The following is a 13,708-nucleotide window of genomic DNA, read 5'->3' as shown; positions in this document are numbered from 1 at the left end:
GGACAAGCCCGACCTCTTCGAGCTGCTCATGCCGACATACGTGACCCGGGATTCAAGTACTCGCCGTGATCTCCTGTGAGTTTTCATATCATTTTGTTTAATTGTAATGTTCCAAACAATCGGATTGGGCAGTCATTTTGGGGCCTCATCCGTTTCTTCATCTCATTTTTGAATTGTGTGTAGAGAGGAGGACCACGTCGTGTGAAGGACGCCTCCTCTAGAGCTGGCCTCTTGGCACCCTTCCCCCCCTATATAAGGGGAAGGCATGCCCAAGGGCAAAGACAGAGCTTTTTGAAGAAAGAAACCATTGAGTCTTTTTTTTACGTTGTCCTCTCTTAGAAGAATTTAAAGAATTTCTTTTTTTTTCAAGAGTGCTCGTTACACCCCGCGTCTGTTCCTCTTCCCCCGCTGGATCTGGAGCTGGAATTTGCTCCGTCGCTGGTAAACGTCACCACCGCCGGCGAGCTCGCCCCTCTGATCGTCACCGGGACAGCAACCACACTACGTTGCCCGATCGTGCATCTGCTCCACTTCCCTCGTCTGGCGAACGCCCTTACTCGCTTGGCTGCCGCAGAATCCGTAGACGCAGGTGCCCCTGCCCATGAGTCGTTCCATCTCACAGCCATCAACTACGGGCGCGCATCGTCGGGCGAGGCCCGTCAACCTCGACGTGCGATACTCACCATCTCCTGCTCGTGTGACCCAGTCGCGCCTGTGTGATACCCGCCTCCTCTTGCTCCCTTACGCTCCCCGGGCGCATCTGTGCGTCCTCTACCGCCCACCGCCCACCGCCCGCTTCCTGGGAGGTCAAACAACGGACACCGTTGACCCTCGGCCTTCCACTCGGGGTTTCAGAGCTTTCGTCCTGCAATATTTGAGGCAAAACTATTGTCTAGAGGATTTCCTCACTACCAGTTTGGGCGTCCCCCTGCGTTGCTCCTCGGGCGCCCCTCGTCGCCATGCTCAAAGACCATTTGATCATGGATTTCTCTCAACTGCTACCGGAGATTACTCTTGCCACATTCTATCTTGATTCTCTTACCATTATCAGTATTATCACTTCCTTTACTGCCGTCTACCCCTATCGCTTTCCTCTGCCAATTTTCTTGTGAAGTCCGAGTAGGATAGTTAATCTTGTCGAGGGATAGGAGATTTCTTTGCGATTGATGATTGACACATTACCGTTGTGGGGACGACTCCGACGGGCTGTGAAACGCCCCTCTCATCATACTTGTCGTATAGAATTTGTGGGTCATTTGGAGTCTGTCCAGATCTGTTCATCCAACAGAATTTACTGCATCGTTCGCCCCACCGTCGGACCGACCATACCGCTCGGGAGAATTCTTAAATTCGCATTCATTGGCATTATTTAACACTTATCCAACGTAGTTGTGACGTAATACGTCCGTAGATCCCGGCCGTCGATGTATTACATCAGGATCTTACCGCAGCGATATGTAAATATTTATCCAAAGAAAAGCATCTGAACTCTCCTCCTAAGACATTATCGCAGCCTAAAGAACTCAAGCTGATCAAGATCAATTCTAGAAAGGCTGGATTCGGAGTAAAGTTTTTGGCTTATGAGGGCAGAGTATTTCAAAATATAATATGTAAAAATGGAGAAAAGAATTAGATGAAGTGCCAGTTCAACATTTCTTAGCTTATTAAATATTCTTTAAGATCTTACCGCAGCAATATGTAAATATTTATATGAAGAAAAGCATCTGAACTCTCCTCCTTAGACATTATCGCAGCCTAAAGACCTCAAGTTGATCGACATCGGTTCTAGAAGGGCTGGATTCGGAGTAAAGTTTTCAGCTTACGAGGGCAGAGTATTTGAAGAGAAAAGAGTAAAAATGGAGAAACATTCTTAGCTGATGAAGTGCTAGTTCAACATTTCTTAGCTGATTAAACATTCTTTAGGATCTTATCACAGTGATATGTAAATATTTATCTGAACAAAAGCACCTGAACTCTCCTCCTAAGAAATTTACGCAGCCTAAAGAACTCAAGTTGATGAAGATCAATTCCAGAAAGTCAGAACTGTTGGATCCATCTACGAAAGTTTATCTACTCTAGCTAAAAGAAAAAAATTCAAAGAAAAACCTGAGTAGGAATGTCCACGGAGTAATCTATGATTTGTCTCTCCACTTGGGCAAGGGCTGAATGATCTAACCGATAGAAATGTAGAAAAAATATATACATATATATTCTACCCATGTTGTTGAACTAAGAGGGGGTGAATTAGTTCTACTTTTTTTATATAGATTCCTTCTTCAACCCTCTCTTACTTCACTCAAGGGACAATAAGTTTTTACCTTGCTTCGAGGCACAAATGTGCCCTTACTGCAGCCGCGCCTCGCCCGAGGAGTCGCCCTGACTTCACTATCACTTTGGCAAATGTAAAGTGAGAAAAACTGTTCGCGATGTACAATCGCTCGCACTGATCTCAAGTAATCACACACTAAAAACACTTGTTCGGTGCCGACGTCTTCCTCGACCTCAATCGAGTACCTTCTCAGCTTCCAGCAACGTTCTGAGCCTCTCCTCAGTCCACTCTGTGCTGACGAAGTCCTCACGTCTCAGGCCACCATCCCGTGTTCAAGTGGATGTGATCTTTCTCCTCTTAGTGCACTTCCCTGAAAAGCAATATAATGACAATATCTTTGTTGACCTTAAGTCAACTTTTCTCCTAACCCTAGTTTTCTCCTAAATTCTGTTTTTCAACTTTCAAGTCACAAATCGTGTATCAAATGTCAATTGATGTCAACTACCAATGGATATGATCAAATGCAGTCAAAATCTAAAGTTATATCGACTGGTAATAATTCTTCTCAATTGTAATAAGATAGTCCAATGAGATCAATTGATGTTTACTAATATCATAAATATTCAAAGTAGACAATCAGATCAATCAATATTAAAGATCAATTGTCTTAACTCAAGTTAAATGTGATTTAACAAATATCAATTCAAATAAAGTAATTATAGTGAGTCTGAAAGAATGTGATTTAGAAATCTCAAAATAAATCAAACAATTTCACTGTGTAAATCCTGATCGAATGTGATTTAGAAAATATCAATTCAAATCAAATAGTTATATCAATTCTGATCCAATGTAGTTAGATGATATCAATTTAAATCAAACACTTATATCAATTCTGATCCAATGTAGTTAGATGATATCAATTTAAATCAAACACTTATATCAATTCTGATCCAATGTAGTTAGATGATATCAATTTAAATCAAACACTTATATCAATTCTGATCCAGTGTAGTTAGATGATATCAATTTATATCAAACACTTGTATCAAATCTGATCAGTTATAAAAAAGATATATCAATTCAAATCCAATAGGTATATCAATTATGATCGAATATATATATATGGGAGATATCAAATGTATTTGAATTTGTGAGTTAATGCATTCAAGAAATCGATTTAGATAGTTATTTAAATTTCATCCAATCTAAAATTCAAATTCAAGTTTACAAGATGAATGAATAATTTTTGAATTGAATTTCTTGTATCTGAGGAAAACTGAATTTCAAGAACGTTACTTAAAATCAATTAGAATTAGGGCGCCTAAAATATTCCAGTATTTTGAAATCGAATTCAAAACTAATTTGAATTAATCAAAGAATTCAAATAGATACAATAATGAAGAAGTCCAAGAAAGTTGGTTATATGATTTCAAATAATTGCAAACATCAAAATCGAATTGAATTTTATATCAATTAACTATGTAGTAAAAAGCGATTTAATCTTTAATCATTATCAATCAAGATTTCAATTAGATTTTATATTTGATTTCACATAATCAAGAAACCAAAAACAACTTGTTATTTAGATTTCAGAAATCCAAGATCAAAATCAGTTTTTCAAATTATGAATGTTCAAATTTCGATTTTAGATTCTAACTTACGAAAGTCAATGAATTTCAAGAACCCTCAAATTAATTTCAACAGAAATCAAGAAATTGGTATCTTGATTTTAAGAAATCAAGAAATTGGTATCAAGAACCTTCAACAAGATATGGAACAATCTAACCAGGATTTTCTTGAAGATTCAGTAATCACAAACATGCAGATGATGACATCAATTAATTTCAACAGAAATCAAGAATTTGGTATCTTGATTTCAAGAAATCAAGAAATTGGTATCAAGAACCTTCAACAAGATATGGAACAATCTAACCAGGATTTTCTTGAAGAATCAGTAATCACAAACATGCAGATGATGACATCAATTAATTTCAACAGAAATCAAGAAATTGGTATCTTCATTTCAAGAAATCAAGAAATTGGTATCAAGAACCTTCAACAAGATATGGAACAATCTAACCAGGATTTTCTTGAAGAATCAGTAATCACAAACATGCAGATGATGACGTCAATTAATTTCAACAGAAATCAAGAAATTGGTATCTTGATTTCAAGAAATCAAGAAATTGGTATCAAGAACCTTCAACAAGATATGGAACAATCTAACCAGGATTTTCTTAAAGAATCAGTAATCAGAAACATGCAGATGATGACGTCCACCAGTCTTGAATTTCCTCACCACCAGCCAGAACTTTCAAGAACTTTCAGTTAAGAGTGAGAGAGATCACGAGTTTTCAAGAGAAGAGAGAGAATGAGCACCAAAAAGAATACCTTAGAAAGAGGCTACATTGGATATTTATAGCCTTCAACTGTTATTGGGCCCAATTTTCCTTGTCTTATTGGGCTTCTACCTTAATTATAAACATATTATCCCTAATATACTCCATCACATATTTATCTAATAAATCTCTATAAATTACTACTATATTCAACTACTTAATTAATTTCATTCAATATCTATTATATTAAATCATCAAAATCCTTTTCCTAAAACATGTAATGTACACCACTTCTATAGACAAATGGATGACGATGACCTCAACGACGTAGCACAAATCCAGTTTAAAGTTCTGCTCTGCTCGCGTAAAAAAAAATCAGAATTAAGCACAGCGAATACGATCAAGATGAAAAAGATCAAGCCTCAGGAAAAGAGAATACGCGATTATCGGTATATATCACCCACTCGTAAGTATGAAGCAGGAAGAAGCTATCAGTTCCTTCCCAAAGGAAGTGATCAGCAGGAATAAGTCTCCTTGAATTCCGACTTCCTCGATGAAGTAAACATAGAGGCATAAACTTCTTTCGTGGCATGGGCAGGACCAATAGCAAACGCTTTGAACTTCTTTTGGGTTCCTTCATGTTTCCCATTTTCATGAAGCCTTGTCTTCTCCTCTGGCTGGTGCTTCATGTCACTTAACCGAACATCCGATTTCTTATCTTTCTTCTCCTTTCTCTCTCTCAGCTTCCCCCTCTCCTCCTCCATTCTTTCTCTCAATATCTTCACTTCTTCTACAGACCCATTGAGCACAATCTTCTCAGAATCCGAGAAAGATTGATGGCAGACCTAGCAGGAAGAAGATTTCACCTCCTTGAACGCTTTCGTGCTCAAAACATGCCTACACCCACGAAGCAGCACAAACCCACACTTCCCATTCAACTCCATCCCAGTGATCAGGCACTGAAATCTCTTCTCAGAATTCTTCCCCTCGGCAGGAATCTCAGATAGAACAATTGGCATCATGCCCTTTAATCCCCTAATGTGGGAGAATTCCTTCGGAAGCTTCTTCCCCAGCAGCGCTTCCACCAGCCTCTCCTTTCTAGGTCGTGATATCCGACCTATGGCAACCGACACTTTTTTCTTCTAAGTTGACGGAGCGGCAGCGGGGAGGGGGAGCGGCCGGCCGAGGGGGGCGAGGATGGGTGTGGAGGGGTCGTGGACGATCGGGGGACAGGGGGACCATAGCAGCCGTTGGAGTGGGGGGCGCGACGGCAGGGAAGGGGGTGGCGGCGCAACTCTCTTGTGCACGACCTATCCTCCCAGAAAAACTGTAAAAGATGAAAACGTTGTCAATCGACTCTCTCTCTCTCTCTCACTTCTCTCTCACTCTCTCTCTTCTCCCTCACTCTCTCTCTCTTCTCTCTCACTCTTAGTCTTCTCTCTCAGCCAGTCAGGTGCTAGAGGCGCACATGTATTTGCTTTATAGTAGTATAGATTCCAAAATTTTTATATGAGGAATACGGTTTTGGGGAATTAGAGGAAATCTGCATGGATCTATTGCTAGCTGATGGAACAATTAGACGACCAGAGGGTAGGTTATCTGATGTGATGATAAACGTTGAAAATTGTGAGATCCCCGTCGATTTTATTGTAACTGAGGTCAAGATGAAGGGAGATCTAAGTTTAGCACCTATCAGTTTAGGAAGACCCTTCTTGGTGACAACTAGAACAATCATGGATTGGGAAAAAAGGGATTGTTGAATTTAAGGTTGGAGAGGAAAGAGTCAAATTAGACATATCCAAGATAATGAAATGTCCTAAAGGGAGTAACAAAGAGTTAAAATTTTGTGATGAAGAGGAGGATGATGTTGATGCTATTCGAGGGTTTTTATTGAGAGTAGATGATGCCAGCGATGAAAAAGTAGAACCTAAGCCTCCTACACGCTCCCTAGATTTGAACTCAGAGCTTAAATTCTATTAGGACAGAATTTCTTTTGTTTTCTTGATGGTTATTCATGATATAATCAAGTTAACATTCATCCTGATGATCAAGAGAAAACAACTTTTACTAGCCCTATAGGTACATATGCCTTTCGGCGCATGCCTTTTGGCCTATGTAATGCTCCAGCCACCTTCCAAAGATGCATGAACTCTTTATTCTATGATTTAGTAGGTGATTGTTTAGAAATATTTATGGATGATTTTTCTGTATTTTGAGATTCCTTTAAAAATTGCCTTCTAAATCTCACTAAAGTTCTTGAAAGATGCCTTGAAAGTAACCTTGTGCTAAGTTGGGAAAAATCTCATTTTATGGTACAGGAGTGAGTGGTATTGGGGTTAAAGGTCAGCAATCGGGGACTGGAAGTGGACAAGGCATAAATAGAAGTCATCCAGGGCCTTCCACTTCCCACAAATCTAAAAACCCTTAGAGGGTTCCTCGGCCATGCAGGCTTCTATAGGAGGTACATTCTAAACTTTGCTAAAATTTCCAAACCTCTTACTAATTTCCTTTCTAGTAAAACTAATGAAATCATTTTGGATGAAATTGCTATTTCTGCTTTTGAAGAGCTGAAGAAGGCCCTCACATATGCACCAATTTTGCAAGCTCCATATTGGAGCTAGCCATTTGAAATCATGTGTGATGCCTCGGATTTTGCTATAGGGGCAGTCTTAGGACAGAGGAAAGAGAAGAAACCTGTGGCCATATATTATGCTAGCAGGACTTTAATTGATGCACAACTCAATTACTGTACCACAGAAAAGAACTGCTAGCTGTTATTTTTGCTTTAGAAAAATTTCGGCCTTATTTGCTTTGTAGTAAAATCATAGTTTATACTGATCATGCGTCATTAAAATATCTTTTGTCTAAAGAGGAAGCTAAACCTAGGCTCATCAGATGGATTTTATTATTACAAGAATTTGACATAGAAATTAAATATTAAACGGGCTGTGAAAATTATGTTGCTGATCATCTTTCTAGGATCAACGTAAATGACTCCTCACTTATCTATGATGCATTTCTGGATGAGCAAATTCTGGCCATCCAGATGGGAAATGTTCCATGGTTTCCAAACATTGACAATTTTTTGGTGACAGGAAGAGTCCCTTTAGGATGGAGCTACAATGAGAGAAAGATATTCTTCAAAGATATGCGAGATTACTTTTGGGAAGAACAAGCGCTATTCCATCAAGGAGCTGATCAAATTCTTAGAAGATGCATACCCAAAGAAGAACAGAACAACATCCTTAAATTCTATCATTCCAACCCAGGAGGAGGTCACTATTCAGCTAAGGTAACAGCCCATATGATCCAGGACAACGTCAAGGACTAGGTTGATGCAAAACGTACGCCCGGGATTGACGGCGAGATGCAACACAGGGTGGGAAACGAACAAGCGCGTGATTCAATATTTAATGTGGGGATGCACGTTTATGAAAATAACGAGAAGTACGGCAATAGCTGAAATAGGATGGAGCCCTGAAAGAGTTCCCGTACGCGTCACATACGATCTGACTCCCAATTACCCGATAGATCAATCGAAAGACGCCGTAGGAGCGGGTATCCTTGATCCAACTATCTATCTACCCCCGAAAATAGTGATGGACAGGATAACGCCAGAAAGTAGCTACCCAAGATCCAACGTGCGAGAAACGGAGAAAAGGCGTGGTTCAACAGTGGAGCACGAGAGGAAATATTGCAAGAAGCAATAATACGCAGTAAAGGGGTTAGCGTCTTGACTTGCGGACTGGGGTCTGGTAGTCACGATGGTCGCAACCGAATCGTAAATGGTGTGATGGTCAGAGCGGCGAGATGAAAGACGACTTGGGAGTGATCGGCCAATGATGTCAGAGCGACGAGGAGCAGGAACATCGGTGATGTCCGGTGCAACTCGGAGGGCTTTGGCGGGCGTCTGGCGTGTGTTCGACTCGCCGGAGGTGGCGCCAAGGCTGGGCGGCGGCCGTCGCGAGGGTTGCGACCGACAGTGGGTGGCGTTGGCCCCAGAGCCGGGCAGGCGTTTCCCCAGGATTGTCCGCGGCGAAGCAGCGGCGGCTTGGGGGAGCGTAGGGGGTGGGTGAGGCCGGCGTGGCAATGGATCAGCCACGGGAGCAGCCCCACGGAAATTGAACAGGCGCCGAGAGGGGCCGGATCACCGGCGCCACTCGGCGGTGCTCGGTGGGCCCGGCGGCGCTGATCAGGGGGAACCGACGGGGCAGTAGTGGGGATTGTCTTCCCCCTCAGATGGAGGGCGCACGGGCGAGCGAGGCCGGTGCGCTGGCGGGGCTCGGCGAGCGGCGCGGGACAGTGCAGGCGGGCAGCACAACCGCGGTGGCGGCGCGCGGCTGAACGATGGTGGCAGCAGGTCGCCGGTGCGCGACCTAGGTCGTGGCGGATCCAGATGGGCGGCGCAGGCGGCGCAGGCGGCGCGATTGACGGCGGCCTGAGGCGAGCGACTGCGGCGGCCACGGTGCATGATGTTGGCGTCGGCAGCGAGAGATGGGCGGCAGCAGCTGAGGTGAGCTGCGGCGCTCGGCGGCGCTGGCACGCGATGGCGACGACGATGAGAGGTGGCAAGCGGCGCTGGCGGCGATGGCGGCGCTGGCGACGGCGGCGCTGGCGACGGGGGCGGTAGCGGCGGCAGCTCACTGAAGCCCTAACGCATTCTCCTCTTGGCCTTTTTTTTTATCTTGACCAGAATACCCCTTCGGTTCAGCATTTTTTACCTCGGTATGCCCTTACTTGAATCCAAGTCACACTGAGTCAACCTAGTGGTGACTCGCCAGTACTTAAAACCGGGTTGGACTGAGTTGACTCAGCGCTAGAATCGGCCGGACGTGCTGAGTCAACTCGGCGTTCGACCCGGTTCCCCCTTTTCCTCGCGCCTTGGTCATTCAGCGGCGGCGGCAGCTGGCAAGGCCGACGGGAGGGCGAGGAAACAGACGCTCCGGCGACCCGTGTTTCGGACGCCTGAGTGGGCGAGGCTGGCAGACGAGCGGGCACCCTGCTCGGGGCACCGAAGACGGCTCAACCGGTGGGGCGCCTGGGCTCGAGCGCGGTCGGGCGCTTGGGAAAGCCCTATTCAAGCGTCGGTCGGGTCGGCGGCGTTCAGGGCGGGAGTGGCAACAGGCCGGAAGCAAGCACCGGGTCTCAGCAAGCGGCGAGCAAGGAAGTTCATCACAACATCAGCAAACAGTGAGTTCGGCGGTCTCTCTCGCCAGGGAGACGGATGAGGGAGGCGGCGGCAACGCGGTGCCGGCGGCGATGCGGTGGCGGCGGCGACGCGGTGGCGGCGACGACACGGTGGCGGCGGCGACGCAGTGGCGGCGCATTCCGGCGTAGCAAGTTGACTCTTCAGACCAACGATGAACGACGGCGGCGGCGGCATGGCAGCGGCGTATTCCTCTTCTCCGTCAAGGGAGCTCAATTCTAACAAACTGCAAGACTTAATAAACTTCAAAAATTCTCTCCCTTTCTCTAGGGCTTCTCTTCTCCTTTCATAGTGGGAGAGAGGGAACCCTAGGGGAGGCCCATGATTAGGGACAACCCCCTAATCGGGCCGTAAAAGACAGTTTGGAGTACGATGGAAGGGCCAAAACACGGAGGCCCTCCCAAAACAAAACACAACGAAAAAAGTTCAGAAAACACAAGGAAAATAGAATTGGAGACGCCTTCTCGTCACGCCATGTACTTGAACTCCGGCTTCTTCTCATCAGCTCGAGCTCCGCGATGTGGCTACTGACGTGCTGGCGTGGGTTAACTCGGTGCTTTCAGTTGCGGATGGTCCCCCATCATCCTCCCCGGGTGGGGGAAACTCGGGTCCGACGAGTTTGAGCTGAGGATATTGTCCAAGGGCTGGATGAGCTCCGGGCGAAGCCGCCGTAGGTCGTCCTCCGAGATCCACGTGTCCTCGCTCGACGATCGGTCCTGCCAATGAACAAGGAACTTGCGATCCACCTTGTCCCCTGCAACGTTAATTACTTCTTGCAATATAAACTCAACATGCTCGTGTGCGACCGAGGGTGGGACAATTGGAGGAGGGACGGATGGGGAAGGGGAGTGTCCCTCCCTCATGTCACTCAACGGGTTGGTGGGTGTGTGAGGTTCTATGTCTCTCAGTCTCTCTAGCATAGGGCGATACAGGGTGAGGTCGCTGACGTTGAAGGTGGAGCTTAGTCCCCAGTCGGATGGAATGCCCACAACGTAGGCGTTTCGTTAATCACACGGGCTATCGGGAAAGGCCCGGCACTACGAGCATGCAGCTTCGTAGCAACCCCCCGAGAGTACCTCTCGGACCTCAATCGGACCATAACGAGATCACCCTCGGAAAAACTGACAGAACGTCGACCTAAATCAGCAGCAAGCTTGTACTTCTCATTTTGCGAAATGATGCAAGAATGAATGTCATGATGCATGTACCTATAATGCACTATGTATGCAAGGTCATCATCTAGGGATCTAAAATGAGTGTCTAGGGGCATGCAGGGTATCCGACCATAGATGGCATCAACACAGTCAACTCGGCTATATAACTCGGAGGCGATAAGGTGACTGATTTTGCCCAAGGAATAATCCATACCCATATCATGAAATCCCCCGCAACACAAGAAAATAGTAGGTAATCAATGAGAGATAAGTTGGCCTGAGTTTGTCTACCCATGGCAGCAAGATAAGTCAAAGGAGGGCCAACTCTTGTATCTCGAAGAAGCCACATCGGCTCCCAGAGATACCTCGTGAATGGGAGATTGGGATCAGATAGGAAACACGGAGGTGCATCAGACCTCCTCTGGTGAATACTAGTCGCGTCCGTGAGGACGCGGTATATGAATCTCACCCCAAAAGGCATGGCTATCACCATCTCGATTGTGGGGTCAATATGATCAAACACCACTCCCTCTGAATCAGCGAGTGAACTACCCTAAATGGTCTTCAGGGGTGAGGTCGCTACCGGAATCTCTACCGGGAGGTCATTGCTGGGCGCGGCGTCGTGCGTGTCTATGCCGGTCTCAGTGTCCGAAGTAAATTGTAGCCTCATCAATGGCAGAGGCTCTTCCGGTGGGTCTACCAGGAGGGTAACACAAGGGGCAACCTTGAGCTCAACTCGCTCAGGTGCGACAAGGACATGAGCAATGATCGGAGGGGCAACCATGGTTACTCCGACGTCGTCTCATTCTGACCATGTGCAAAGTGAGTAGCCTGCGCCGAGGATACAATAGTGGCATGAGGGGTCAAATTAACTAGTGGGGCAGGTATGTCTGCTAGTGGGGACTCGGCAGGTCTCGTGATCGTACATGCGACTGGTGCATTACGAGCACGCCTCAGAGTTCCCCTAGGGCTCATAGCATGACGAGGTATGTGAAGAGGCTCTAAGACGTCATCATAATACTCGTCATCAGGAAATCGCTAATAGGAATCGTCATACGGTGGACCATAGTAGTCCTTATGGACCCGCGGGATCTCATCATAGCAAGTGTCACACTCTGGAACAACGTGAGAAGAATGGTACGTGTCCAGGGGCACATAAGACACATGAGGCACATGAAGGGCCGGTATCGTGTCATGCGCAGCATAACATGCGAATGACGTGTAGGTCGGGGCTGTCTCATAAGACCGATGATGTGCCTGGGAAGGAGGTCTTCCTGTCTGGCGATACGCTTCTCGAGGTCAGGATTGGCCATCTTGATATCCGTAATAATCTTTATGTGGCCAGTGGGGGTCATCTAGGCGGCGGTTGTCCGGGTAACGATCCTCCATATAGCGATCTTCCATGCGTTGATCGTCTGAGTAGCGGTCATGATTGTCCTGATGACGACCGTACAAGTAACGATCACATTGGGGGTGAAAGCGATCGTCTCGGTATTGATAACAATCTTGTGGATGGTCAGCTAGGTAACGATTGACCTGAGGGCGACTGTCCATATGTTGATAGTGGTCGCCGTGACGATGATCGTTCTGGTACAGATCATCCAATTGACAGAAACGATCGTCCCGATGTCCATATTGATCGTCTTGAGGATGGTCAACCAGGTAACGATCGTCCGGCTGGTGGTAACGATCGTCTAGCAATCGAGAGCGATCATCTTGACGACGATCGTGTATGTAGTGATCATCCCGATAGAGATAATGATCGCCATGATGACGATCGTTTAGGTAACGATCATCATGCTGGCGATAGCGATCGTCTCAGTGTCGACAGGGGCCGTCCGACTATCGCGGAGGGCGTTTAATCTGGGCCGTTGGTGGGGAAAAAATTGTCCCACCCGTCGAGCTCACTCCATGAGCAGTAGCCATAACCGGCTCGGGAGACGCAGACCGCCGAAAGGGTCATCGACGGGGTTGTTACTGTCTCTGATGTGTGCTACGATCATAGTGGCACGAGTCCCTATCCTCCGGATAGGTGAACATATCATTATCGTCAGGGTAAGTGTGTGGACTTTGAGGGTAACCCTGATCTTCCAGAGGGAGATCGGAAGTGTAGGGACTATATTCCCTTCTCTGACCCCACGAGTAATCAGCTCGCAGAGTGCGACGTGTCGAAACCATCATCATAGTCGGATACTATGCAAAGTGTGGGAAACTTGTACGGAATGATGAATGCAAATGACGGTGATATGCCATGAATTTTAAAATATGCAAATGTCATAACAAAGGTATGCGGAAGAGGTAAGGGCCGACAAAGGTGCTAAGCACAGTGGTTAGCATGCCGGCTCTGATACCAATATGATGCAACACGTACGGCCGGGATCGACGGCGCGCGATGCAACACAGTGTGGGAAACGAACAAGCGCGTAATTCAATATTTAGTGTGGGGATGCACGTTTATGAAAATAACGAGAAGTACGGCAATAGCTAAAATAGGACAGAGCCCTGAAAGAGTTCCCGTACGCGTCACATACGATCTGACTCCCAATGACCCAATAGATCAATCGAAAGACGCCGTTGGAGCGGGTATCATCTATCCAACTATCTATCTATGATGGAGGAGCATCTCGAGGATGACACCACGATGACGAAGAACCATCTCGAGGATGACGCGATGGGACGTCGTCAGCCACGCTGAGCAGCTTGCGCTGACACTCGCCACCTGGGGTTTAAGTACCCCGCG

At 46.2% G+C, this 13,708-nt stretch overlaps 1 pseudogene; it reads right to left on the bottom strand.

Annotated features, from left to right (window-relative positions):
• Positions 1-5,099: 5,099 nt before the first annotated feature.
• LOC144703371 (uncharacterized) lies at positions 5,100-8,478 on the bottom strand (annotated as a pseudogene).
• Positions 8,479-13,708: the final 5,230 nt, after the last annotated feature.

Source organism: Wolffia australiana, chromosome 5, assembly GCF_029677425.1.
Source record: "Wolffia australiana isolate 7733 chromosome 5, ASM2967742v1".
In the NCBI taxonomy this organism is placed as follows: Eukaryota; Viridiplantae; Streptophyta; class Magnoliopsida; order Alismatales; family Araceae; genus Wolffia; species Wolffia australiana.
This window is presented reverse-complemented; position numbering and strand designations above follow the sequence as displayed.